General features: G+C 51.8%; 1 pseudogene; it reads left to right on the top strand.

The window, feature by feature from the left end:
• The first annotated feature begins 1,154 nt into the window (after window positions 1-1,154).
• LOC123156073 (subtilisin-like protease SBT1.4) lies at window positions 1,155-24,822 on the top strand (annotated as a pseudogene).
• Window positions 24,823-27,580: the final 2,758 nt, after the last annotated feature.

The following is a 27,580-nucleotide window of genomic DNA, read 5'->3' as shown; positions in this document are numbered from 1 at the left end:
CGGGAGAAATAGCACTGATAATAACAGTGGAGGAACATGTATCGGAATCCTGTTCTTGGCTGGGCACACTTTCTTGGGCCTGCAAATAGAAACATATCAGCTCTTTCACATCTGTACCCAGGACAGGATTTGTATCGGGGATTTTATTTTGGCAAAAATATTGTCTGCGGAAATAGACTTGATTAACTGTGCCTGAACTTGCTATGTGCATATATGTTTTCATTATGATGTATTTAGACGTACTATCTGCATGGGTGGCTTAATGTAGGCATGCAAGTCATCGAAGTTAACTTGCCCCACTAACATGAGAACGTGAATTTGTGTCCGTCTAGTACCCATGTACTGATGTACATTGCTTACATTGACCATTGACGTGGGTGGCGCGTGAAAACAAATTGGTATGTGAGTATGTGACAACATATACAATTTTAATTCGTTTCCGGCTGCATGTACTATAACACAAAGCAACCAAAACTCCAAAAGTAAAACTAGTGGCGGTGGCAGAGAACTAAAACATGTACATGGTGCTTATGGTAAGAGAAAAATTCACTACAGGTCCATTTACTTGCGCTGGCGTTAAGTTTAGTCCCTGTGGTTACAAATACCCGAAATACAGTCACCAAACTTGCTCTAAGGGGTCATCTACGGTCCATTATACGGTTTTGTGTACGTATGCGCTGATTTGGCAGTGGTCAAGTCGATCCACGTGGGCGTTGACTGCCACGTCGTTGCAGCCGCTTGAATATGCAGGGAACCAGGGGTTCTTTCGCAAAAACGACGCATAGGAACGGCAACGACGACGCATCAGCTCCTACGTGCCCCTCGCGAGCCTCGCCGCCGAGCTGCGCTCCGCCCTCGCTGCCCTCTGTGCCGAGCTCATCGGCCTCATGGCCCTCATCAACCTCATCAACTTCGTCGGCCTCAGTGCCCGCCTCAAGGGCGTCGACGCCGCAGCCGCCCGCATGCGCGCGCCGCTCGCCGGTCTCAGGGACAAGGTCGCCGCCACGTCCGCGGCCCTCACCGCCCTCGGGGCGGTGACGCAAGCACGCGAGCTCCTCGAGCTGCTGCTCGACACCTCCCATGTCATCTCCAAGCTTCTGATCTCGGACTTGCTTCCGCTTAAGAAGACGCTTTAATCCATCCGCTCCGGCGCCATGGCCATGGTGAGCCGCAAGAAGCTACTCCTCCCGTGCCTCGTCCTGCTCTTCGTCGCCACAGTGGGCGAGGCGTAGGCGCGCGCCCAGCCGCAGTCCATGTACATCGTGCACCTCGCGTCCGACCACCCGGCGCTGTCCTTCTCCGCCGCGCGCGCCGGCCGCAACGCTCTGCTCGGCCCCCTCCTCGGCCTCCCGCGCCGCCTGAGCACCCCGCGGCCGCGGCTGGTGTACACCTACGCGCGCGCCGCCACGGGCGTGGCCGCGCGGCTCACCGAGGCGCAGGCGGCGCACGTCGCGTCGCAGCCGAGCGTGCTTGCCATGCACCGTGACGAGGCGTGCCAGCTCCACACCACCCACCCACACCCCGGAGTTCCTCCACCTCAACAGCGCGGCCGGGCTCCTCCCCGCCGCGTCCGGCGCCGTGTCGGACGTCGTCGTGGGGGTGCTCGACACCGGGTCTACCCGCTCAACCGCAGCTCCTTCAAGCCCGTCGGCGACGGGCTCGGCCCCCCGCCCTCCTCCTTCTCCGACGGCTGCGTCTCGGCTGCCAAGTTCAACGCCTCCGCCTTCTGCAACAGCAAAGCTCATCGGTGCCAAGTTCCTTTACAAGAGGGTATGAGGAGGCCCTCGGGCACCCCATCAACGAGACGCTCAAGTCCAAGTCGCTGCTGGACACAGAGGGCCATGGCACCCACACCGCGTCCACGGCCGCCGGCTCGCCGGTGGATGGCGCCGGGTTCTACGACTACGCGCGCGGGAGGGCCATCGGCATGGCCCCTACCGAGCGCATCGCCGCCTACAAGATCTGCTGGAAGGCCGGCTGCTTGGACTCCGACATACTCGCGGCGTTCGACGAGGCCGTCGGCGACGGCGTCAACGTCATCTCGCTCTCCGTCGGCTCCACCTACGCCGGTGTCGGAGTAATGGGCCAAGGGTAGCCTCATCCAGGTTCCAGGACTTATCAAGACTTTGGGCCAGCTCTGCCTGGCTGGGCCCCAAGACGAAGCTCCGCCCTCTGAGAACCGGCTGGCTGTATGGCCGGCTACGAGAGGGCGGCCAACCCCAACCAACAGCATTGCGAGTGGCCGGCTTCAGCCCGCCGGCCTCTAGAGAGGGCGGCATCAAGCAGGCGGCCACCTCGCGGCCTCGGTACGACCGAGCCCCCATCGAGAGTACAAGTTAGAGCATGGCTACAGTGAAGCACATCGCCCCCGACGCCCGGGGTAGGTGTGGCTACAGTGCTCCGTACAGGCGGAGATCTCCGCACGACGGGGCACTGTGCCATGTCTCCCCTGACGTCGCTCCGAGCAGGAGGAGTCCTGTTCCCCACAACGGCCTGTCGGTACGACCTGCCGACGGCGGGCCCTATAAGGCAGAGACTCCATAGAAGACGGCGGAAGCTCAATCAGTCGTACGCGGGAAGGGCCGGCCTTAAGGATGGCAATGGGTCGGATTTGGATCGGGTTGAACAATACCAAATCCATAACCATATCCATGAAGATAGTCTTTGTTCATCCATGAAAAAATCCATGGGTGATAAATTTTGTCCATGTCCAAACCCGATGGATACCCATACCCACTGGATATCCATTGGGTCCCCTCTCGACACATATAAATAAGACATAACACAGTGTTAACATAAGCTCCTCCATTCTTCACCATGTGGGAGGCTAGGCCTCACTGATGCTATACATCAACTTATGGTAAATCAACGTCCACTAACAAGCTAAGATCATTTAGTATTTTTCTAATAGTTGTGAATGATGAGTCATTTAGCAAGGAGATAAAAATAAGGGAAGGGGCGTTGGAGTATGTTACGGAGGGGATTGAATATCAATTAATAAAAGTTATGACGGGGATTATGCAATTTATTTTGCATGTTTTAGATAACAAAGTGTAAAATTGCAGTGGGACATGTGACTGCGAGGTAGGAATAGTAGATTTTGGCCCATTAACCATACTATCGGTTCGGGTTTGGATATACCCACGGGTACAAGATTATATACATGCCCTACCCACGAGCATACGGGTCGGGTTTGGGCGGCGTCCATGGACACAAAAGCATATCCAAACCATGTCCATTTGGGTCGGATATCAATGGATATATATGCCCATGGGTAAAATTGCCATCCTTAGCCGGCCTCCAGCAGGCGGCCGTCCCTTGCCCCGAGGCAAGCATGCCATTAAGCTGATGAGACCAGGTGTGGCTAAAGTGATCTCCCACCAGGCGGCGGGACTGTAGCCACGCTGAAGATGACCAAGCCCCCGTCACCAACGGCACAACTACAGTGAGCGGCCACCAACCAGGCGGCGGAGAAGCCGGAGGCTGGAGACACTGACAGCCGGGCCCAGCACCCGGACGGATTACCATTGTACCCCTGGGGGGTAGGCCTATATAAACCCCCTAGGGCGCCCATGCAAAGGGTTCCAACTCTGATAGAACTAGCCAGTCATCTTGGGCAGAGAAGTGCTAGCCTTGCCTTCTCCTACCTCTAGACACAGCTCAAGGAGCACTTTGTATCATGATAACCCACAAGTATAGGGGATCGCAACAGTTTTCGAGGGTAGAGTATTCAACCCAAATTTGTTGATTCGACACAAGGGGAGCCAAAGAATATTCTCAAGTATTAGCAGCCGAGTTGTCAATTCAACCACATCTGGAAACTTAGTATCTGCAGCAAAGTGTTTAGTAGCAAAGTAATATGATAGTGGTGGTAACCGTAACAAAAGTAAAGACAACAAAAGTAATGTTTTTGGTCTTTTGTAGTGATTGTAACAGTAACAACGGAAAAGTAAATAAGCGAGAATCAGTATATGGAAAACTCGTTGGCACCGGATCAATGATGGATAATTATGCCGGATGTGGTTCATCATGTAACAGTCATAACATAGGGTGACACAGAACTAGCCCTAGTTCATCAATGTAATGTAGGCATGTATTCCGAATATAGTCATACGTGCTTATGGAAAAGAACTTGCATGACATCTTTTGTCCTACCCTCCCGTGGCAGCGGGGTCCTATTGAAAACTAAGGGATATTAAGGCCTCCTTTTAATAGAGAACCGGAACAAAGCACTAGCACATAATGAATACATGAACTCCTCAAACTATGGTCATCATCGGAAGTGGTTCCGATTATTGTCACTTCGGGGTTGCCGGATCATAACACATAGTAGGTGACTATAGACTTGCAAGATAGGATCAAGAACTCACATATATTCATGAAAACATAATAGGTTCAGATCTGAAATCATGGCACTCGAGCCCTAGTGACAAGCATTAAGCATAGCAAAGTCATAGCAACATCAATCTCAGAACATAGTGGATACTAGGGATCAAACCCTAACAAAACTAACTCGATTACATGATAAATCTCATCCAACCCATCACCATCCAGCAAGCCTACGATGGAATTACTCGCGCACAGCGGTGAGCATCATGAAATTGGTGATGGAGGATGGTTGATGGTGACGACGGCGACGAATCCCCCTCTTCGGAGCCCCGAACGGACTCCAGATCAGCCTTCCCGAGAGAGATTAGGGCTTGGCGGCGGCTCCGTATCGTAAAACGCGATGATTTCTTCTCTCTGATTTTTTTCTCCCTGAAAGCCAATATATGGAGTTGGAGTTGGCGTCGGAGGGCCACCAGGGAGCCCACGAGGTAGGGGGGCGCCCCCCACCCTTGTGGATAGGGTGTGGGCCCCCTGGTCTTCATCTTTTGCGAGGATTTTTTATTAATTATCCTAATATATTCCGTGGAGTTTCAGGTCATTCGGAGAACTTTTATTTTCTGCACAAAAAGAACACCATGGCAATTCTGCTGAAAACAACGTCAGTCCGGGTTAGTTCCATTCAAATCATACAAGTTAGAGTCCAAAACAAGGACAAAAGTGGTTGGAAAAGTGGATACGACGAAGACATATCAACTACCCCAAGCTTAAACCCTTGCTTGTCCTCAAGCAATTCAGTTGACAAACTGAAAGAGAAAAAGAAAAACTTTTACAAATTCTGTTTGCTATTGTTGTTGTAAACATGAAAAGTCACCATTCAAGTCTCAGCAATTATTATGAACTAACCATACTCACAATGACACGTAGGTCTCACAATTGCTCACATCAATAGCATAATCAGCTAGCGAGCCATAATAGCAAAACTCGGATGACAACACTTTCGCAAAATAATCATAACATGGTATAACAAAATGGTATCTCGCTAGGCCTTTCTGAGACCGCAAAACATAAATGCAGAGCACCTTTAAAGATCAAGGACTGACTAAACATTGTAATTCATGGTAAAAGAGATCTAGTCAAGTCATACCCGAAATAAACCAATAATAATGAACGCAAACGACAGTGTGCTCTCTAGCGGGTGCTTTTTAATAAGAAGGGTGATGACTCAACATAAAAGTAAATAGATAGGCCCTTCGCAGAGGGAAGCAGGGATTTGTAGAGGTGCCAGAGCTTCGTTTTGAAATAGAGATAAATTATATTTTGAGCGGCATACTTTCATTGTCAACATAACAACTAAAAGACGACGATATCTTCCATGCTAAACAGATTATAGGCGGTTCCCAAACAGAATGGTAAAGTTTATACTCCCCTTCCTCCACAAGCATCAATCCATGGCTTGCTCGAAACAACGAGTGCCTCCAACATTCAACGGGTCCCAAGGGGAGTTTTGTTTGCAGTTATTTTGATTTAGTTTGCACAAAGCATGGGACTGGGCATCCCGGATACCAGCCTTTTTCTCGTGAATGAGGAGCGGAGTCCACTCCTCTTGAGAATAACCCGCCTAACACGGAAGATAAGGGCAGCTCTAGTTGACATATGAGCTATTCGAGTATGCAAAACAAAATGTTTATTTGAAGGTTTAGAGTTTGGCACATACAAATTTACTTGGAACGGCAGGTAAATACCGCATATAGGTAGGTATAGTGGACTCATATGGAATAACTTTGGGGTTTAAGGAGTTTGGATGCACAAGCAGTATTTCCGCTTAGTACAGGTGAAGGCTAGCAAAAGACTGGGAAGCGACCAACTGGGAGAGTGACAACATTCGTAAACATGCATCAAAATTAATTTACACCGAATACAGGCATGAGTAGGATATAATCTACCATGAACATAAGTATCATGAAGGCTATGTTGATTTGATTCAACTACATGCGTGAACATGTGCCAAGTCCAGTCACTCAATTCATTTAAAGGAGGATACCATCCACTCATACCACATTATAATCATTCAAATAGCATGTTGGCACGCAAGGCAAACCATTATAACTCATAGCTAATCAAGCATGGCACAAGCAACTATAATCTCTAAATGTCATTGCAAATATGCTTACTTCATAATAGCTAACCCATGAACGATGAATCATCATATTTACAAAAACAAGAGAGGTCGAGTTCATACCAGCTTTTCTCATCCCAATAAGTCCATCATATATCATCATTATTGCCTTTCCCTTGCACGACCGAACGATGTGAATAATAATAAGAGTGCACGTGCATTGGACTACGCTGGAATCTGCAAGCATTCAACTCAAGAGAGAAGACAAGTAATGTGGGCTCTAGGTTAAATAATCATTCATGCATATATGAGCCACTAAGCATTTTCAATATGGTCTTCTCGACCCCCAAAGAAAGGAAAAGAAAAAACTATTTACACAGGAAAGCTCCCAACAAACAAAAGAAGAACGGGAAATATTTTTGGGTTTTTCATTTTAATTACTACAACAAAGAAATAAAGTACTACTATTTTTTTTGTTTTTCTTAAGGTTTATTAAACACACAAGAAGAAAGCAGGAAAAAGAAAATAAACTAGCATGGATATTACAATGAAAGAGTATGAATACCGACATCTAGCAATAAGTGTGTGTAAACATGAATGTGATGTCGGTGGGAAATACGTACTCCCCCAAGCTTAGGATTTTAGCCTAAGTTTGTCTATTGCCAGGAATGGCCTGGCTGATACCCATAAGTGAAACTGGGGTCATACTGTGACGCAGCGGCTATCGCCTCATGAGCTGCAGTGTAGCGTCTAGCTGCCTCCGCTCTCCTCTCGTATTCATCTACCTCCTCTCTGGTAATAACATATCTTCCTTTTATCTGAAAATTAAAGAAGGCAGGAGCAGGAAGAGCAATATGGACTACATGACGTTTGTTAAAGATTAGTCGATACTGGAGAGGTGGCTCTGTCCTTTCAACAAACTGGTGGGAAACCATAGAATCAAAATCTAAATAAGAAGGGGTAACTCCATGTCACCCTCACGAGTGTCTACCTCAAGAAAATTAGCTAAGTGGGTTGCATAAATTCCTCCAAAGAAATCTCCGCTATGTCTATTCTGATGCAACCAGCGAGCTACAATGGTACCCAAATGATAAGATTGGTCTCCTAACACAACACTCCTGAGAATACTGAGATCAGGGACACACATGTGACATGCTTCATCCTTAGCATAAATACATCTACCTATAAAGAGAGCAAAATAATGTATAGCAGGAAAATGAATGCTCCCTAAAGTGGCTTGTGTTATGTCTCTAGATTCCCCCACAGTTAATTTAGCAAGAAAGTCTCTATATTCAGATTTAGGGGGATCCCTGACATTACCCCGTGATGGAAGCTTGCAAGCAGAAGTGAAATCCTCTAAGTCCATGGTATAAGATTTATCATAAAGGTCAAACATGACTGAAGGAGAATTACGCGAAGATGAAAACTCAAACCTCCTCACAAATGAACTTGTGAGATCATGATACTGGGGGCATTTGTCAGCTTCAATGTCCTCAAGACCAGCGTTGCGCAAATATGTGCTAAATTCTTCTTTGATTCCTACTTGATTCATAAAAAATTTCGAAGGCCATTCACAGGGCATCACAAGAGCATCTCTTGGTGGTTCCTCGTCCGCATCACGTACTGCAAGCCTGGGACCATGCTTCCTTGAAGGGACACCTTGGAACATCCTCCTAAACATATTGCTTCCTCTGAGAAATTTCTGAAATTTTTAGTAACTTCAAATAAAAGTGAACCAACTTCAATAAAATTGATAGCAACAACTCCTGCAAGTGCCTAGAGCCTATATAAAGCACTAGTACTAATTGGAACCATATAAATTTGACATGCAAGCTCAAGAACATGGTCACCTATGCAACACAAATTTGCAATGAATAAAGCACTAGAACAAAAACTAATTGGACCAATGGAGGAGTCACATACCAAGGAACCATCTCCCCAAGCAGTTTTGCGAGAGATGCTTTGAGCAAGGAGATCGAAAATCACAGCAACGGGGCTGGAACTCGTGCTTGAGTTGGTTTTTCGTGTTTGTGTGAGACGGAGGAAGAAGATGGGTGCAAGAATAAGTGGAGGAGGGACACCGTGGGCCCACGAGGTAGGGGGCGCGCCCAGGGGGGTAGGGCGCGCCCTCCACCCTCGTGGCCAGGTGGCAGCTCCCCCCGCGGTGATTTTTGCACAGTAAATTCTTAAATATTCCCGAAAAAATCATATAAAATTGGCATGGTATTCTGAGGACTTTTATTTTCGAGATATTTTTATATTGTACGGATAAGTCACAAACAGACAAAAAAAATACTATTTTACTTTATTTCTACTAAATAACAGAAAATATAAAGAGGGTACAGAAGGTTGTGCTTCTAGTTTCATCCATCTTGTGATCATCAAAATGAACCCACTAACAAGGTTGATCAAGTCTCGTTAACAAACTCATTCCGAATAATCACGGAACCGGAGAAATTTCGAATGACACTAAGTTACCTCAACGGGGATATGAAAATCCCCAACAATAAGAATATCATACTTTGTCTTGACAGTAGGGAGAGGAAATTCGAAACCTCCAAATATAATTGATGGAACTTTTCCAATAGAGTTGATATTATAACCTTGAGGTTGTTTCTTCGGAAAATGTACCGTGTGCTCATTGCCATTAACATGAAAAGTGACATTGCCTTTGGTGCAATCAATAACGGCCCCTGCAGTATTAAGGAAAGGTCTTCCAAGAATGATAGACATACTATCATCCTCGGGAATATCAAGAATAACAAAGTCCGTTAAAATAGTAACGTTTGCAACTACAACAGGCACATCCTCACAAATACCGACAGGTATAGCAGTTGATTTATCAGCCATTTGCAAAGATATTTCAGTAGGTGTCAACTTATTCAAGTCAAGTCTACGATATAAAGAGAGAGGCATGACACTAACACCGGCTCCAAGATCACACAAAGCAGTTTTGACATAATTTCTCTTAATGGAGCATGGTATAGTAGGTACTCCGGGATCTCCAAGTTTCTTCGGTATTCCACCCTTAAAAGTATAATTAGCAAGCATGATGGAAATTTCAGCTTCAGGTATCTTTCTTTTATTAGTAATAATATCCTTCATATACTTAGCATAAGGATTTGTTTTGAGCACATCAGTTAATCGCATACACAAAAAGATGGGTCTAATCATTTCAGCAAAGCGCTCAAAATCCTCATCATCCTTTTTCTTGGATGGTTTCGGAGGAAAAGGCATGGGTTTTTGAACCCATGGTTCCCTTTCTTTACCATGTTTCCTAGCAACAAAATCTCTTTTATCATAACATTGATTCTTTGATTGTGGGTTATCAAGGTCAACAGCAGGTTCGGCTTCTACATCATTATCATTACTAGGTTGAGCATCAATATGAACATTATCATTAACATTATCTCTGGGTTCATGTTCATCACCTGATTGTGTTTCAGCATCATAAGTAGAAATATCATTTGGATTCTCAGGTGGCTCAGCGATAGGTTCACTAGAAGTTTGCAAAGTCCTATCATTTTTCTTTTTCTTCTTTTTAGAAGAACTAGGTACATCAATATCATTTCTCCGAGAATCTTGCTCGATCCTCTTAGGGTGGCCTTCAGGATACAAAGGTTCCTGAGTCATTCTACCGGTTCTAGTAGCCACTCTAATAGCATAATCATTTTTCTTACTATTCATTTCATCAAGCGCTTCTTTTTGAGCTTTAAGTACTTGTTCTACTTGAGTGGTAACCCTAGAAGCATGTTTGCTAACAAGTTTAAGTTCATGTCTAATATCAGCCATATAAGCACCCAAGTGTTTAATCATATAGGCATCTTGTTTTAATTGTCTACCAAAATAAGCATTAAAGTCATCTTGCTTAAACATAAAGTTATCAAACTCATCCAAGCACTGACTAGCAATTTTAGTAGGAGGGACTTCAGCTTTATCATATCTATAGAGAGAATTTACCTTTACTACCTGTGTCGGGATATTGGGAGGTTCTTCAGTGAATAAGTAATTGAGATCATATACTTCTTCAACAGGTGGTAAATTAAGACCGTGTATTTATTCAATAGGAGGTAAATTCTTAACATCTTCGGCTTTAATACCTTTTTCTTTCATAGATTTCTTTGCCTCTTGCATATCTTCAGGACTGAGAAATAGAACACCTCTCTTGTTCGGAGTTGGTTTAGGAATAGGCTCACTAATTGGCTCAGGAGGTAGCTCGGGAGGTGCCCAATTATTTTCATTATCCAACATATTATTCAATAGAATTTCAGCGTCATCCGGTGTTCTTTCCCTGAAAAGAGAACCAGCACAACTATCCAGGCAATCTCTGGAAGCATAAGTTAGTCCATTATAAAAAATATCAAATATTTCAGGTTTCTTAAGAGGATGATCAGGCAAAGCATTAAGTAACTTGAGAAGCCTCCCCCAATCTTGTGGCAGACTCTCCTCTTCAATTTGCACAAAATTGTATATTTCCCTCAAAGCAGCTTGTTTCTTATGAGCAGGGAAATATTTAGCAGAGAAGTAATAAATCATATCCTGGGGACTTTGCACACAGCCAGGATCAAGAGAATTATACCATATCTTAGCATCACCCTTTAACGAGAACGGAAATATCTTAAGTAAATAAAGGTAGTGCGATCTCTCATTATCAATAAACAGGGCAGCTATATCATTTAACTTAGTAAGATGTGCCACAACAGTTTCAGATTCATAGCCATCAAAAGGATCAGATTCAACCAAAGTAATTATATCGGGATCAACAGAAAAATCATAATAATCCTTATCAGGAACACAAATAGGTGAAGTAGCAAAAGCAGGCTCAGGTCTCATTCTATCTCTAAGAGATTCTTTACTCCATTTAACTAGCAACCTCTTAAGTTCATATCTATCCTGGCAAGCAAAAATAGCGGCAGAAGATTCTGCATCAAAAAGATAACCCTCAGGAATAGCGGGCATAGGTTCATCGTCACTAACATCATCGTGTTCAGGTTTAATAATTTCTCTTTCTCTAGACCTAGCAATTTGCTCATCAAGATATTCACCAAGTGGCACAATGGTATCAAGCATAGAAGTAGTTTCATTATAAGTATCATGCATAGCAGAAGTGGCATCATCAATAACATGCGACATATCAGAATTCATAGTGGTAGCAGGTTTAGGCGTCGCAAGCTTACTTATAACAGAAGGAGAATCTAGTGCAGAGCTAGATGGCAGTTCGTTACCTCCCCTCGTAGTTGAGGGCAAAATCTTGGTCTTAGCGTCTTTCAAATTCTTCATAGTGTCCAGCAGATATAAATCCCAAGTGCCTCAAAGAATAGAGCTATGCTCCCCGGCAACGGCGCCAGAAAAAGGTCTTGATAACCCACAAGTATAGGGGATCGCAACAGTTTTCAAGGGTAGAGTATTCAACCCAAATTTGTTGATTCGACACAAGCGGAGCCAAAGAATATTCTCAAGTATTAGCAGCTGAGTTTTCAATTCAACCACACGTGGAAACTTAGTATCTGCAGCAAAGTGTTTAGTAGCAAACTAATATAATAGTGGTGGTAACGGTAACAAAAGTAAAGACAACAAAAGTAATGTTTTTGGTATTTTGTAGTGATTGTAACAGTAACAACGGAAAAGTAAATAAGCGAGAACCAGTATATGGAAAACTCGTTGGCACCGGATCAATGATGGATAATTATGCCGGATGTGGTTCATCATGTAACAGTCATAACATAGGGTGACACAGAACTGGCTCCAGTTCATCAATGTAATATAGGCATGTATTCCGAATATAGTCATACGTGCTTATGGAAAAGAACTTGCATGACATCTTTTGTCCTACCCTCCCGTGGCAGCTGGGTCCTATTGGAAACTAAGGGATATTAAGGCCTCCTTTTAATAGAGAACCGGAACAAAGCACTAGCACATAGTGAATACATGAACTCCTCAAACTAACATCACCAGGAGTGGTTCCGATTATTGTCACTTCGGGGTTGCCGGATCATAACACATAGTAGGTGACTATAGACTTGCAAGATAGGATCAAGAACTCACATATATTCATGAAAACATAATAGGTTCAGATCCGAAATCATGGCACTCGAGCCCTAGTGACAAGCATTAAGCATAGCAAAGTCATAGCAACATCAATCTCAGAACATAGTGGATACTAGGGATCAAACCCTAACAAAACTAACTCGATTACATGATAAATCTCATCCAACCCATCACCGTCCAGCAAGCCTATGATGGAATTACTCACGCACGGCGGTGAGCATCATGAAATTGGTGATGGTGGATGGTTGATGGTGACGACGGCGACGAATCCCCCTCTCCAGAGCCCCGAACGGACTCCAGATCAGCCCTCCCGAGAGAGATTAGGGCTTGGCGGCGGCTCCGTATCGTAAAACGCGATGATTTCTTCTCTTTGATTTTTTTCTCCTCGAAAGCCAATATAAGGAGTTGGAGTTGGCGTCGGAGGGCCACCAGGGGGACCACGAGGTAGGGGGCGTGCCCAGGGGGGCGCCCCCACCCTCGTGGACAGGGTGTGGGCCCCCTGGTCTTCATCTTTTGCGAGGATTTTTTATTAATTATCCTAAGATATTCTGTGGAGTTTCAGGTCATTCTGAGAACTTTTATTTTCTGCACAAAAACAACACCATGGCAATTCTGCTGAAAACAACGTCAGTCTGGGTTAGTTCCATTCAAATCATACAAGTTATAGTACAAAACAAGGGCAAAAGTGTTTGGAAAAGTAGATACAACGGAGACGTATCATATCACTAGTGCCTTAGTGATCATGCGGAGACCCCGCAGAGCAGGAGTAGGGGTATTATCTCCACGGAGAGCCCCCAACCTGGGTAAAGTTTGCCGGCGTACGTGTCTACACCTTATCCCGCTTCCAGGCACCGGTGACGTTCTACTCGCTCCCACCATGATAAACCATCGCTTGGCATATGTCGCATCCAACCCCCGACATTTGGCGCCCACCGTGGGGCGAGGTGCTCGTCTTCTGGAGATATGCTCTGGATGGGAACCCTGTTCCTTCCTGGCGAGCAAAGCTAGCCCAGCACGCCTGATGGCGTCAGCCTTGACGCGCTGCACGGCGCGGAGATCGCCTGCGCGGCGGGCTGTCTCGCCGACCTCGTCGGCGGGATCGACCTCCCCGGCGAGCCGGCCTCCGACGCGGGCACTAGCTGCCCTGTGAGCCGCCTCATCAGCCTCCTCGACCAGCTCCATGTCACCAGCGAGACTGCTGTGGACCTGGAGTCTGTTGACTCCACCGATCCGATAATCGTCGACTCCGACACGGCGTCGTTCGACGCGTTCCCCATCAACGTGGTGGTCTACGACGAGCCGCCTCCTCGCTAGCACAACGGCGGAAGCACCGTCACAGAGGTGCTTGTCTTCAACAGCGGGGAGCACTCGGATGAGAACGCTCGAGACCCTCTCGACGCGGCTCTGCGTGACCTAACAGCGCTCATCCGAGAGGGCGCGGTTGCTGAGGCGCTAGAGGCACGCTGCCTCCAGCTTCTCGATAGCGCGGGCCGCCTGGCCAGCATGCGCCGGCTCTCAGACGCCTACCGGCACGAGATGGATCAGGCCATATGCGGCACGCCGGCTCCTGAGGGGCCTAGCCGCCTCGGCACGGTCTTCCTCTAGGAAGGCTCTTGGCTTCACCTTGCGGTTGTAGTATCGGCGCAGACTCTGCTGGCCTTTCCTGCTCACCAATCGGCAAGACCCAGATTAATGTCCTCTTTGGGGACAAGAATCATTTCCGCCAAGAGCCAGTTTGGTTTGAGGTGGTGGACCTAGAGAGCCCTTGCCATACACTGCTTGGCCGACCTGCCTTGGCCAAGTTCATGGCGGTCCCCCACTACACCTACCTCAATATGAAGATTCCAAGTACCAAGGGAATCTTAACTGTAGTCGGAGATTACAAGAAGTCGGCCGCTTGCGCCGCGGACAGTAGCCGGCTGGCCGAATCCCTTGTAATTGCAGCCAAGAAGCGGCTCGTAGACCGGGTGGTGGCGATGGCAGGCAAGAAGCCGGAAATGTCACCCATCCCCAAGGAGTCGGACGTAGAGGGCTCATTCAAGCCGGCAAAGGAAACCAAGAAGATACCCTTGGACCCAGAGCACCCGGAGAGGCACGCTGTCGTAGGTGCGAACCTAGACAGCAAATAGGAAAGCGAGCTCGTTGATTTCCTCCGTGAGAATCGGGACATCTTTGCATGGTCTCCCAAAGACATGCCAGGTGTTCCAACGGATTTCGCCGAGCACAAACTACATGTCCGACCTGACGTCAAGCCGGTCAGGCAGCCCTTGCGCCTCCTGTCGGAAGAGAAGAGAAGAGTTGTTGGAGAAGAGGTAGCCCGGCTTCTGGCAGCCGGATTCATCATGGAAGTATTCTTTCCAGAATGGCTTGCCAACCCCGTCCTAGTGTTGAAGAAGAGCAAGCAGTGATGCATGTGTATTGACTATACCAGCCTTAACAAGGACTGCCCCAAAGATCCGTTTGCCCTACCAAGGATTGATCAACAGGCTACCATCAGATAAAGCTAAACCCGGCCGATGGGCTGAAGACCGCCTTCATCACGCCATTTGGAGCCTTCTGCTACCTAACCATGACGTTTGGCTTGCGAAATGCCGGTGCCACGTTTCAGCGTTGCATGCAGAAGTGCCAGCTCGGCAGAAATGCCCATGTCTATGTGGATGATGTGGTGGTGAATACGGAGAAGAGCGGCACGCTGCTAGAAGATCTCAAGGAAACCATTGAGAACTTACGCCGATTCCAGATCAAGCTCAACCCGGAGAAATTCGTCTTTGGAGTACCAGCCGACCAGCTTCTCGGCTTCCTGGTTTCAGAGCGCGGCATAGAGTGCAACCCTGTGAAGATCAAGGCAATTGAGAGGATGGAAGTGCCCACCCGACTGTTGGGCGTGCAGAAATTCACCGGCTGCCTGGCATCAGTTAGTCGTTTCATCAGCCGGCTGGGCAAGAAAGCTCTTCCCCTATACCAACTCATGAAGAAGACCACTTTTTTTGATTGGAACGACAAGGCGGACAAAGCATTTCTCCAACTCAAGAAGATGTTGGCAACCCCACCTATCCTGGCGGCTCCGACTGAGAAGGAGCTCATGCTCCTCTACATCGCAGCCACCAGTCGGGTTGTCAGCATAGTCATGGTGGTAGAGCGCAAGGAGGAGACAGAGCATTGCCGGTCTAGAGGCCGGTGTATTACTTGAGCGAAGTACTGTCCGCCTCCAAGCGAAACTACCCACACTACCAGAAGATGTGTTACGGCGTGCATTTTGCCGCCAAGAAGCTGAAGCCTTACTTTCAAGAGCACCCAATAACCGTCGTCTGCACGGCTCCACTTGCTGAGATCATTGGGAGCCGAGATGCCTCTGGCCGAGTGGAGAAGTGGGCTATTGATCTGGCCCCTTACACCATCTGCTACCAGCCTCGCACCTCCATCAAGTCACAAGTGTTGGCCAACTTCCTCGTCGACTGGGCCGAGACCCAGTATTTGCCGCATGCACCAGATTCCACCCATTGGCGGATGCATTTTGATGGTTCAAAAATGCGCACCGGTCTGGGAGTCGGCGTTGTCCTCACCTCTCCCGAGGGCGACAAGAACAAATATGTGATGCAAGTCCACTTCGCCGCCTCCAACAACGTAGCAGAATATGAGGCACTCATACACGGGCTCCGGCTTGCCAAGGAACTCGGCATCCGCCGGATCCTGTGTTATGGTGACTCCGACTTGGTGGTCCAGCAGTCGTCAGGCGACTGGGACGCCAAGGATGCAAACATGGCAAGCTACCGCTTCCTCGTGCAGCAACTCAGTGGATACTTTGACGGGTGTGAGTTATTTCATGTGCCAAGAAACGACAACGAGCAAGCAGATGCCTTGGCACGGATTGGCTCCACCCGACAGGGCAATACCAACCGGCGTTGCCCTACGCCGCCTTCTCAATCCGTCTGTCAAGCCGTCTCCTGATTCATGTTCCATCTTTGTGTCGGCCCCTCCCGAAGCAGTCGGATCCGACTTGACTGTCCCAGAAGCCGGCAAGGGGATTTCGACAGGCGGCCCGGGGACTGCTGCAGCCACACCCGGCTCGGGGACTCCAGAGCCCGGCCCGGGGACTTCAGCAGTCGGCCCGGGGATATCATCGGCACAGCAGGCTGAAGCAGCTGCCAACCCGCCGCCTCCCGGCCCAACCGCCCTCATACAAGTTGCAGTGGTGGCAGTCGAAGAAATTGCAGCACCATCCTGGGCTCAGCCAATCCTCGAGTTCTTGGTGAATAAAGAGCTTCCTGCTGATGAGATCTCGGCCCGACAAGTGCAAAGACGAGCAGCAGCCTACACCAAAATCAACAGAGAGCTAGTGCGACGAAGCGTCACCGGAGTTTATCAGCACTGCGTGGAGCCGGACCGAGGCCAAGCAATACTTAGAGATATCCACCAAGGCGAGTGCAGCCACCACGCGACTTCAAGATCACTTGTGGCCAAGGCTTTTCGCCATGGGTTCTTCTGGCCGACTGCTCTAGAAGAAGCCAAAGAACTAGTTCAGAAGTGTCAAGGGTGCCAGAGATTCCGCTCCAAGCCACATCTGCCGGCTTCTGCACTCAAGACCATTCCCATAGCATGGCCCTTTGCTGTCTGGGGGATGGACATGGTAGGACCATTCAAGACGGCCCGTGGTGGCATGAATCATTTGCTTGTCGCTGTGGACAAGTTCACCAAGTGGATAGAGGCAAAACCAATCAAGAAACTGAACGGGCCGACTGCCATGACCTTCATCACCGACATCACCACGCGATACGGCATACCACATAGCATCATCACCGACAACGGCACCAACTTCGCCAAGGGAGCCTTGGCTCGTTTCTACGCAACACGGGGCATCCGCCTGCACTTACCGTCTGTTGCCCACCCGTAGTCAAATGGCCAAGTCGAGCGTGCAAACGGTCTCATTCTGTCCGACCTCAAGCCCCGACTGGTCGAGCCTCTGGAGCGTTCGGCCAGCTGCTGGCTCGACGAGCTGCCGGCCGACCTCTGGAGCTTGCGCACAACTCCGAACAAGTCAACCGGCTTCACGCCCTTCTTCCTTGTTTATGGTGCCGAAGCCGTCCTCTCGACGGACATCTAGTTTGACTCCCCAAGAGTCACCATGTACACCGAGGCGGACGCCAAGGAGGCGAGAGAAGACGGCGGCGACTTGCTGGAGGAAGGCTGGTTGTTGGCACTCAGCCGGTCGGCCATCTACCAGTAGAGTCTGCGCCGATACTACAACCACAAGGTGAAGCCAAGAGCCTTCCTAGAGGGAGACCTTGTGCTCCGGCTGATCCAGCGAACAGCCGGGCAGCACAAGCTCTCGGCACCTTGGGAAGGCCCTTTCATCATCAGCAAGGTGCTGGGCAACGATTCCTACTATCTGATCGATGCCCAGAAGCCCAGAGCACGCAAGAGAGATGACTCAGGCAAAGAGACGGTGAGGCCATGGAACGCAAACCTCCTCCGAAGGTTTTACAGTTGAAAGCAGTATGTATCACGCTATCTTTTGTACTATGTATAAAGACTTCGGGTCCCCCGAGAAGAGCCCGGGGACTACCCTCTTTTATCTATATGATAAGTATTGTGCCTATAAGCATGTGTAGTTTTATTTCTTCCGCCTGGCACCGGGTTCGACCAGTCGGCCCGGAGCCTCGCCGCCTTCTGCTATATGCCGCCTCCTGCAGCCGGGCAAGTAGTGTGTCGGCACCAAAAACTTCCTTTGTCAAAAGCCACATCTCGCAGAGCGACTGCATGGCGGGCAAAGGTTGCCAAACAATGCCCCACACGAAAAAACGACTAAGGAAAGAACGAATATAGTAGAGGCCGGCATCGCACCTAGTCGTCCGGCTGCCGAGCAGCCGGACGGCCGTCCATTGCTTTTATTACCGAACACTCCGAATGGCTAAGTACTAGCCCTCCCACAAACAGCTAAGTACTCAACCCAGCCGCAGTCCGCAGAGCGGCTGCTTGGCCGGCAAGAGGATAGCCAAGGGAGGGCGGCAAAGGAAAAAACCAAGGAGCAAAAGGGAAGAAAAAGCTAGAGGTCGGCACAGAGCAATGATGGAATATTTACAAGGATAAAGGCCTACCGGCCGGCATTCGAACAAAGTTGACATACACCCCGCGGGTGGAACTGAAATTTAACCAAGTTGTCCAAGACTATAGTAAAACAAGGAAAGAAAGAAAATCCTAAGGAGCAGCAGAAGGTTCCGGCTGGGCAGTGCCGGTTGGCGCAGCAGAAGGCTCCAGCTAAACGCTGGAGTCGGCTGTGCCACCAGACGCAGCAGGCGGCTCCGTCTGGGCAGAAGAGTCGGCGGCGGCAGTCGGGACGGCGGAGGGCTGGAGGACGGAGTCAGTGGCATCCGTCGGAGGAACGGGTAGCTGGTCGATTCCCACCTGGCTGTCTTCAGTACCAGTCGGCGCCCCGGTGCATGGCTCGTTGCTTAAGGCCCAGTCAGACTGGGGCTGACTGTCCACCCCGACCTCCAGCATGTCGACGTCGCTCTCCTCCTCTAGCGGAAGTCCGGCTTGGAATGCGTGAGGCCGGCAAGCCTGACCAGAGGGTGGAAACCGCCTAGGCGCCGACGCGCTGAAGGCGGCGCAACATTCAATGGGTAGGACAAAGGTGGGCCTGGATACTAAGGACCTGCTCACCAAGAGTTCAGGGGGCGTCAGCAGCAATTTGCACGCCCTCCTCCCTCCGCTCCTCGCGCTGGGCCTCGATCATCTGGATCACGGTGACAGAATGGCCCGGGAAGAAGTCTGCTTGGGCAGAAGAAAGAAAAAACCAAAGTATAAGCAAGGGATCGGCCTAGATGAGGGCCGACAGCCCGAAACAAGAAACCAAGAGAATGCAGCTTACCGTCGACCAAGTCTTCAATGCTGCGGAAGCAGGCCGTCATGTGGGCTTCCTTGTCGGCCCAGGAGGAACGCTCAACTTCAAACTCGGCGAGGAGGTCAGCCTCCTTCGTCTTCACCTCCAACTGGGCCGCCTTGAGGGCCTCCGCCTGTTCGGCAAGCTGAGCGACCAGGCGGTCCTGCTCTTCGGCCAGCTTGCCGCACTCCGCATCCTTGCCCCGCAGGGCGGTGTTGACTTCACCCAGCTACTGCTGCAAGGCGGCGTTGGCCTCTGAAGAAAGAAAGAGAAGGAAGAACTTCAGCCAAATAACAAAGAAGAATGCAGATAATTGAGGAGATTCAGCCCGACTGCTCAGCAGTCGGCCCGAACCTCGGAGACTACACCCCGCGGGTACGCTGGCGCGCCCCCGCAGAAGAAAGGAACAGAAACTTACTCCGGCTCTCGGACAGATGGCCGGTCTGCGTCTCCAGCTCCTGGACCCTAGAGTTGTAGGCGACTGCGCGGAGGTTTTGGTAGTCCTGCAGAGGGGAACATCAGACAAGATCAACATTTTAACTCTGACAAGATGAAGTTCCGGACCGCCTGCTCAGCAGCCGACACGAAACTTGGAGACTACACCCAGTGGGTGCGCTGGCGCGCCCCCACGAAAGTTGAAAGAAGATCAAAGAAATGAAGAAGGAGGATGCTTACGTGGATAGCAGCTCGCGATTCCAGGAATGTCTTGTTGCAGCGCCTCAGGGCTTCGGCTTCGGCCCGGAGCTTGGCCTGGACGTCGAGGGACGCCCGGTTCAGGATGCCCATCCCGCCTCCACGCACCCAGCCGGTCGGCGTGGCGCTGGACGCCTCGGTATCGGGGACCGACAAGCTCGCGGCTTCGGTCTCCAGCGGTCGCGGCGCCAAAGCCGCCTTCTCAAGACGACAGCGCGCGGGTGTGCGGACCTGAGGAGTTAGGTCCATCACCACCACGTTCTCAGCCGGTGGCACTGGCGGCTCGGCCGGCTGCTCGACCCGCGCTTCGCTAGTCGGTGGCGGTGGCCGCAAAAAGACGTCCGGCATGGCCAGGTCGCTGCCCTCCCTCTCCATGACCGGGTGCTCATCGCCGGTTCCCCCGGTCATCACTTCAAACTCCAGCGGAGGGGGCGCGGTGTTCAATGGCGTCATGAGCAATGGCTCCTGGCGACACGCGGCCTCCGCGAGCCACTCCCTCTCCGCGGCTTCGGCCTTTGCCTGCACCAGCCTCCTCGCTGCGGAGGCTGCGGCCTCGTCCGCCTCCGCCTTCGCCAGGCGGCCGGCCTCTTCGTCACGCACCTCCTGCGTGTTCCGCTCTGTCGCCTCCCGGAGGTCGGCAGCCGGATCGACAGAAGGAGTGAAGTCTAGAGAAAGACAGTTACGCTGACACCATGACGGGCACTTTCGGCTGCCTCTGATACTTGGCCGCCTTGCCTGCGGCCTCTTGCCGCCTGGTCGCTGCTGCCGGGTTCTTAGGTTTCTTCAGCGCGCTGCCAAACAGGAAAGTGCCTTGCCTCTGTTTCCGCTTGCCGCCGCGGGCGGACGGCCCGGCGGAGGGGCCGGCGCCGGTGTTGGCCATGCTCCGAGTAGGGCGCGGCTCGTCCTCGTCATCGTCGTCGTCGGGCCAAGTCTCCACGCCGCCACCTTCCTCGGTGCTGCCTGCTTCGCCGCCACCGCCGCCTGTTGCGTCGTTCGCCATGGCGTTCGCCAGGGCGGCCGCCCTCAAGGAAGAAATCAAGGAACTTACGGCAGGCGGCGAATTGTGGCGGGATTACGGCCGCTTCCCGTACCGCCAGTTTTCCTCCGACATCTTGAGGTCGGAGATCTCGTTCACCATCTGCGTGACCTCGGCAGGCGGCATCCCCTTTGTGCACAGCCGGCACGGGTCGCGATGACCACCCATCCGAAAGATCGGATGAGGGCGGCTCTGGAGCGGGAGGATCCGGTGCTCGACGAAGGCGACGGGGAGGTCGGAGGCCACGAAGTCCTCTGACTCTTGGAGCACCCGGAGTCGGCCGATGGCGGCCGCCGCGGGCGCCGACACCGGCTTCGGCTTGTACCCCCAGTTGGGCCGGAGCCCGGTGGGCGGGCCGGCCTCGTAAGGCGACAGGTTGAGGAAGTCGGCAGCCGGATCTACATTCTCGACGTAGAAGTAGGACTGCTGCCACATCTTCACCGACTGGGCCAGCTTGATGGTGGGGTAGGCATTCCGTTTCGCTGGCCGGCGCACGGCGACGTAGCCCCCGCACTCGGCTGGCGTGTCCTTGGCGGAGGTACCCAGCTTCCCGTAGAAGAACACTCCCCACAGCTCGATCGTGGGGAGGATGCCGATGTAGCCCTCACACGCTGTGACCAAGGCGGAGAGCAGGGTCACGGAGTTGGGCGTAAGATGATGAGGTTGGAGGTGGTTGAAGTCGAGGAACGGGCGGAAGAAGCCGCTCGCCGGGAGGCCGAAGCCGCGGAGGAAGTGCGAGCGGAAGACGACCCGCTCGTCCCCCTGCGGCGCAGGCGAGATCTCGGTCTCCGGCGGTACCCGCGCCTTGACAAATGCCACGATGGGCATCCGACGCGTGTCGCTGAGGAAGGTAATATGGTCCTCGATGACCGTCGAGCCGTCCCAGTCGCTGCCCTTCTCACGCACCATGGCTACGGGCGGAGCTGCGGGAGGGGCGAGAGCGCAACGGCGGCGGCGGCTGCACCACAGCCGTCAAGGAGCGGCAACAGCAGCTACGATGGAAAGTACGAGAGGAGGAAGAAGAAGTGGGAGGGGGGCGCGTGCTTCACCGCACCCTTCCCTCCCCCTACTTATAGCCCCTGGGCTATGAAGCCGAGGGGACGGGACGTGGGACGTGGGATTAACCGTGCCCACGCCCCCACGTCCCCACGATCTCCATGCAGATTTACTGTGCAGTGAATGACCGCGGGAACCACAACCGCCCACCTCGGCGCAGTGGATCCGCCCGCGGACCAAGGCCCGGTAGTGGCGGGCCCGACCCACTATCACGTCCCATCGGGAGCGTGGGATGGCAGGCTGGCCGAGCTGGGGGGCGCCGCGTGGCGTTCCCACGGCGGGCGGCAGCCTGGGAAGCTTAGCAGGCACGCCACCTATTCTCCCGCTGTGAAGTCCGAAATTGGCCGACGACCCCGCCTTGTCGAAGCCGGCCTTAGAGGCCGACGCGCCGCAAGTCGGACCAAGATGTCGGTCCGCCGCAAGGCGGATCACAACGCTCTACGGAGCTCGGTAAGGGGGGGGGGAGCCGCTGAGTCTTCACGGCCCTCGACCGTGATGCCTCGCCGGCTTCGGGGACTACTGTCGGTGTAATGGGCCATGGGTAGCCTCACCCAGGTCCCAGGACTTATCAAGACTTTGGGCAAGCTCCGCCTGGCTAGGCCCCAAGCTGAAGCTCCGCCCTCTGAGTGCCGGCTGGCTGTACGGCCGGCTACCAGAGGGCGGCCAACCCCAACCAACAGCGCTGCGAGTGGCCGGCTTCAGCTGGCCGGCCTCTAGAGAGGGCGGCATCAAGCAGGCGGCCACCTCGCGGCCTCGGTACGACCGAGCCCCCATCGAGACTACAAGTTAGAGCATGGCTACAGTGAAGCACGTCGCCCCCGACGCCCGGGGCAGGTGTGGCTACAGTGCTCCGTACAAGCGTAGATCTCAGCACAACGGGGCAATGTGCCATGTCTCCCCTGACGTCGCTCCGAGCAGGTGGAGTCCTATTCCCCACGACGGCCTGTCAGTACGACCTGACGACGGCGGGCCCTATAAGGCAGAGAGTCCGTAGAAGACGGCGGAAGCTCAATCAGTCGGACGCGGGAAGGGTCGGCCTCCAGCAGGCGGCCGTCCCTTGCCCCGAGGCAAGCATGCCATTAAGCTGATGAGACCAGGTGTGGCTATAGTGATCTCCCACCAGGCGGCGGGACTGTAGCCACGCTGAAGATGACCAAGCCCCCGTCACCAATGGCACAGCTACAGTGACTGGCCACCAACTAGTCGGCAGGCCCCACCAGGCGGTGGTCCCCAACGGTCGGCGTAGAAGCCGGAGGCTGGATACACTGACAGCTGGGCCCAGCACCCGGACGGATTACCATTGTATCTCTGGGGGGTAGGCCTATATAAACCCCCCAGGGCGCCCATGCAAAGCGTTCCAACTCTGATAGAACTAGCCAGTCACCTAGGGCAGGGAAGTGCTAGCCTTGCCTTCTCCTACCTCTAGACACAGCTCAAGGAGCACTTTGTATCACTAGTGCCTTAGTGATCATGCGGAGACCCCACAGAGCAGGAGTAGGGGTATTATCTCCACGGAGAGCCCCCAACCTGGGTAAAGTTCGCCGGCGTACGTATATACGCCTTATCCCGCTTTCAGGCACCGATGACGTTCTACTCGCTCCCACCATGATAAGCCATCCTTTGGCATATGTCGCACCCAACTCCCGACAGCCGGCGACTTCTACCAGGACTCCATCGCCATCGGCTCCTTCGGGGCAGTGAAGAAGGGCATCGTCGTCTCTGCCTGGCAGGTAACTCGGGCCCTCGATAGTACACCGCGAGCAACATCACGCCATGGATACTGACCGTCGGCGCGTCCAACGTCGACCGTGAGTTCCCCGCCAACGCGGTGCTCAGCGACGACAGTGTGTACGGCGGCGTGTCACTGTACGCCCGGGAGACCTTAAACTCCACGAAGCTGCCCCTCGTGTACGCCACGGACTGTGGCTCCCGGCTTTGCCTCATCGGCGAGCTTGACAAGGACAAGGTCACCGGAAAGATCGTCCTTTGTGAGCGCGGAGTCAACGCCCGTGTCGAGAAGGGTGCGGCCGTCGGGAAGGCCGGCGGAATCGGCATGATTCTCGCCAACATGGAGGAGAGCGGGGAGGAGCTCATCGCCGACCCCCACCTCATCCCGTCGACAATGGTGGGGCAGAAGTTCGGCGACAAGATCAGGCACTACGTCAAGACAGTCCCGTCCCCGACGGCGACCATCGTGTTCCACGACACGGTCGTCGGGAAGTCGCCGTCCGCGCCGCGTCGTTCTCGAGCCGCGGCCCCAATTCCCGCGCGGAGATCCTCAAGCCCGACCTCACGGCCCCCGACGTCAACATACTCGCGGCATGGACCGGCGAGGCTTCCCCAACGGACCTTGACATCGACCCGAGGCGGGTCCCATTCAACATCATCTCCGGGACGTCCATGTCGTGCCCGCATGTGAGCGGCCTCGCGACGCTGCTACGGTAGGAGCACCCGGAGTGGAGCCCCACGGCGGTCAAGTCGGCGCTCATGACCACGGCGTACAACCTTGACAACTCCGGCGAGATCATCAAGGACCTGGCCACGGGCGTCGAGTCGACGCCGTTCGTGCGCGACGCTGGGCACATGGACCCCAACAGCGCGCTCACCCCCGGGCTGGTGTACAACGCGGACACCGCCGACTACTCGGTTCGGCAGCTCTTTTAATAACTGCCAGTTTTGCAAAAGAACTCCTCGTTCCCTACATATTCAAGCGGCTGAGACGACGTGGCAGTCAACGCCCACGTGGATCGACTTGACACTGCCAAATCAGCGCATACGTACACAAAACCGTATAATGGACCGTAGATGACCCCCTAGAGCAAGTTTGGTGACTGTATTTCGGGTATTTGTAACCACGGGGACTAAAGCTAACGCTAGCGCAAGTAAATGGACCTGTAGTGAATTTTTCTCTTATGGTAAATACTTCGGAACGCACTATTGTGCTTTGGTAATCACCGGTGTGCACCACAGGACTAGATGTCCTCAAATCGAAGGAAAAAAGATATGGAATAGATTTCGAGAACACATGAGAATATCAGGAAAACTAGGTTAATTAGTAGTCTTATGTTAGGTAGTAGGTACCCACTGTGGGGCATCGAATGCAAGATAGGAGGCGGAGCACGAGTTGAAATGTGTCATTATCCTTGACGGCATAGTCATCCATGGTGCGGTGATCTTGCGGTTGTTTCCCGTGATAGAGTATTCTCTGGAGTCCCACGGGAACACCCCATACATCACACATCTTGCCCTTGACACAATCGACGGTATCCAAGTTTTCAACAACAAGGACAGTGGTTTTGCCGGTAAGCATTTTGACAAAGATACGGATCTTCCTTCTCATGAGGCGCAGGTGGAGGCCAATAGTGGATTCATCCTTGATGCTGTAATCGGCCATGGTACGCTTGTCCTCCAGCTCGTCCTCACCAAAGGTAAGGCGCTGCCGATCCTGAATCTTGGCCTTGACAACGTTGATGGAGTCGGATGGGTTGCTGATCATGGTGCCGATGTTGGAGTAATCCAAACACGTTACTACATGTTTTAGCCTAGATAAGTCAAATTACGTGATGTTTGGCTGCCCTGTGATCTTGTCGGGGTCGTCCCTGTGGATCAACTGGTCGACCAACGGCTAAAAGTATGACGACCTTTGTTCAGATTAGTACGGCTACTAGCTAGCTTGTGCAATAGTCGATTCCGAGACACTAAACCGAGGTGGACGAATTACACGAGCGAACAAACTGAATACGCGCATGCAGACCGGCTGGAAAGAAATCTCGTCTTCTAAGATGAACAATCTCCCCAAATTAACCAAGCGATGGATAGTCATTGGGTTTAATTAAGCAATATATATAAAGGAGTAGTATGTACTCCCTCCGTTCCTAAATATATGTCTTATTAGAGATTCAAATGGACTATCACATACGGATATATATAGACATATTTTGGAGTTTAGATTCACTCATTTTGCTCCGTATGTAGTCACTTGTTGAAACATCTAAAAAGACAAATATTTAGGAACGGAGAGAATAAGTTGTAGAGATTGAGATCAACGGCAGCTTTAGGTACGTACACATATGTTTTACCGTGATGGATGTCGATGACGATTGATGACTGAGAAGCGCAAGCGACTGATCGATGATAAGGTTTGTCTGATCGATATAGATCGAGAGGTGAGCCTGGGGAACGATGTGTTTATATATCGTTACGCCCCACGGGTAGTGTTTCTGGGAACTAATCTGGTTCCTTCCAAGGCAAGGCGCGCGACGGAGCAGGGCGATTTTGCCTCCGGAATCGGCGCTTTCATTATTTTTCCAGAATAACTATCATTCTCTACTCTTGGACTGGACCCGCGAGAACCTCAGGGATCGGACGTAGGGGGAAGCAGAGTTGGCATCCAACATAAATACCGTCCGCACGAGCATGCACCGGTGGGACCCACTGTCTCTTTTCCTTTTTGTTGGGAAACCGGGGCTATCCAGGGGTGGCGGCGGCCGGACGAGACTTGTCTGCTTCCCGCGTGTGTGCCATCCGTACTTCCGCATATGTGGCATGATTTGATTGGAATAAAATAAGGCCCGGCCCTATCCCCTTAAAATCAGGGGGAAGATGATTAGATTAAAAAGGGAAAAGGAAAAAAGACAACCGTAGGATGAAGTGGGAGCACGGATGGGAGCACGGGAAGGGAGTAGGCAAGCCGGATCCGCGGCGGCCTCGTGCGATTAGGCTAGCCCCTCCCGTTTCCCCCACTTTACGTTAAGTGGGTATTTATCCCTTGACCTCCTAGTCCCTATATAAAGCAACAAGGAGCCATCATTGTAACCCCTGATCATTGATTAATAAAGCTGGTCTCCTCCATATCTCTCTGTGTCATTTATTTTCGCGTGTTCGACTACTTCGACTACTTTGTCTACGGCGCTCGCCCTCGCTCCGCAACCTCGGACCGGTCTCGCCGGCGGAGTTGCGGAACACATTATCAGCACGCTTCGCTCCACCAACACTCCGTCAAGCCTGCATCACACAGGCTTTCGTCGATCCCGAGGAGGTATAAGATCCGATCCCCACCCTTTGCAAAAATGGATTCATCTCGTTACCGCGATTCCGTTTTTGCGATTAGTTTATTTTTTCAGATAAATCTACCTATGGTGTGGATTTCTCTCCCAAGAACTGAGCGGACGAATACGTCGCCGACCAATGTCGATGTTCTTGAATCAAGAGAGATTTGTTGACTACACCCTAGGGATACGGTGATTACACGTACTCCAGATGAGCACGGCACCGCCACGCACGGCACCGCCGCGTTGTACCCGACGTACACGCGTCGTGACGTCCCGAAGACGCACGATGTGGCCACCCCGAGGCAGATGACGATGTGCCCAGCTGCCGCCGGCGTCGCCATGGCCCTGCTGGCCGTCCTCGTCGCCGAGCG

This window comes from Triticum aestivum, chromosome 7B (assembly GCF_018294505.1).
Source record: "Triticum aestivum cultivar Chinese Spring chromosome 7B, IWGSC CS RefSeq v2.1, whole genome shotgun sequence".
In the NCBI taxonomy this organism is placed as follows: domain Eukaryota; kingdom Viridiplantae; phylum Streptophyta; class Magnoliopsida; order Poales; family Poaceae; genus Triticum; species Triticum aestivum.
Note: the sequence above shows the minus strand (reverse complement) of the source record. Positions and strands in the feature narration are given on the sequence as shown.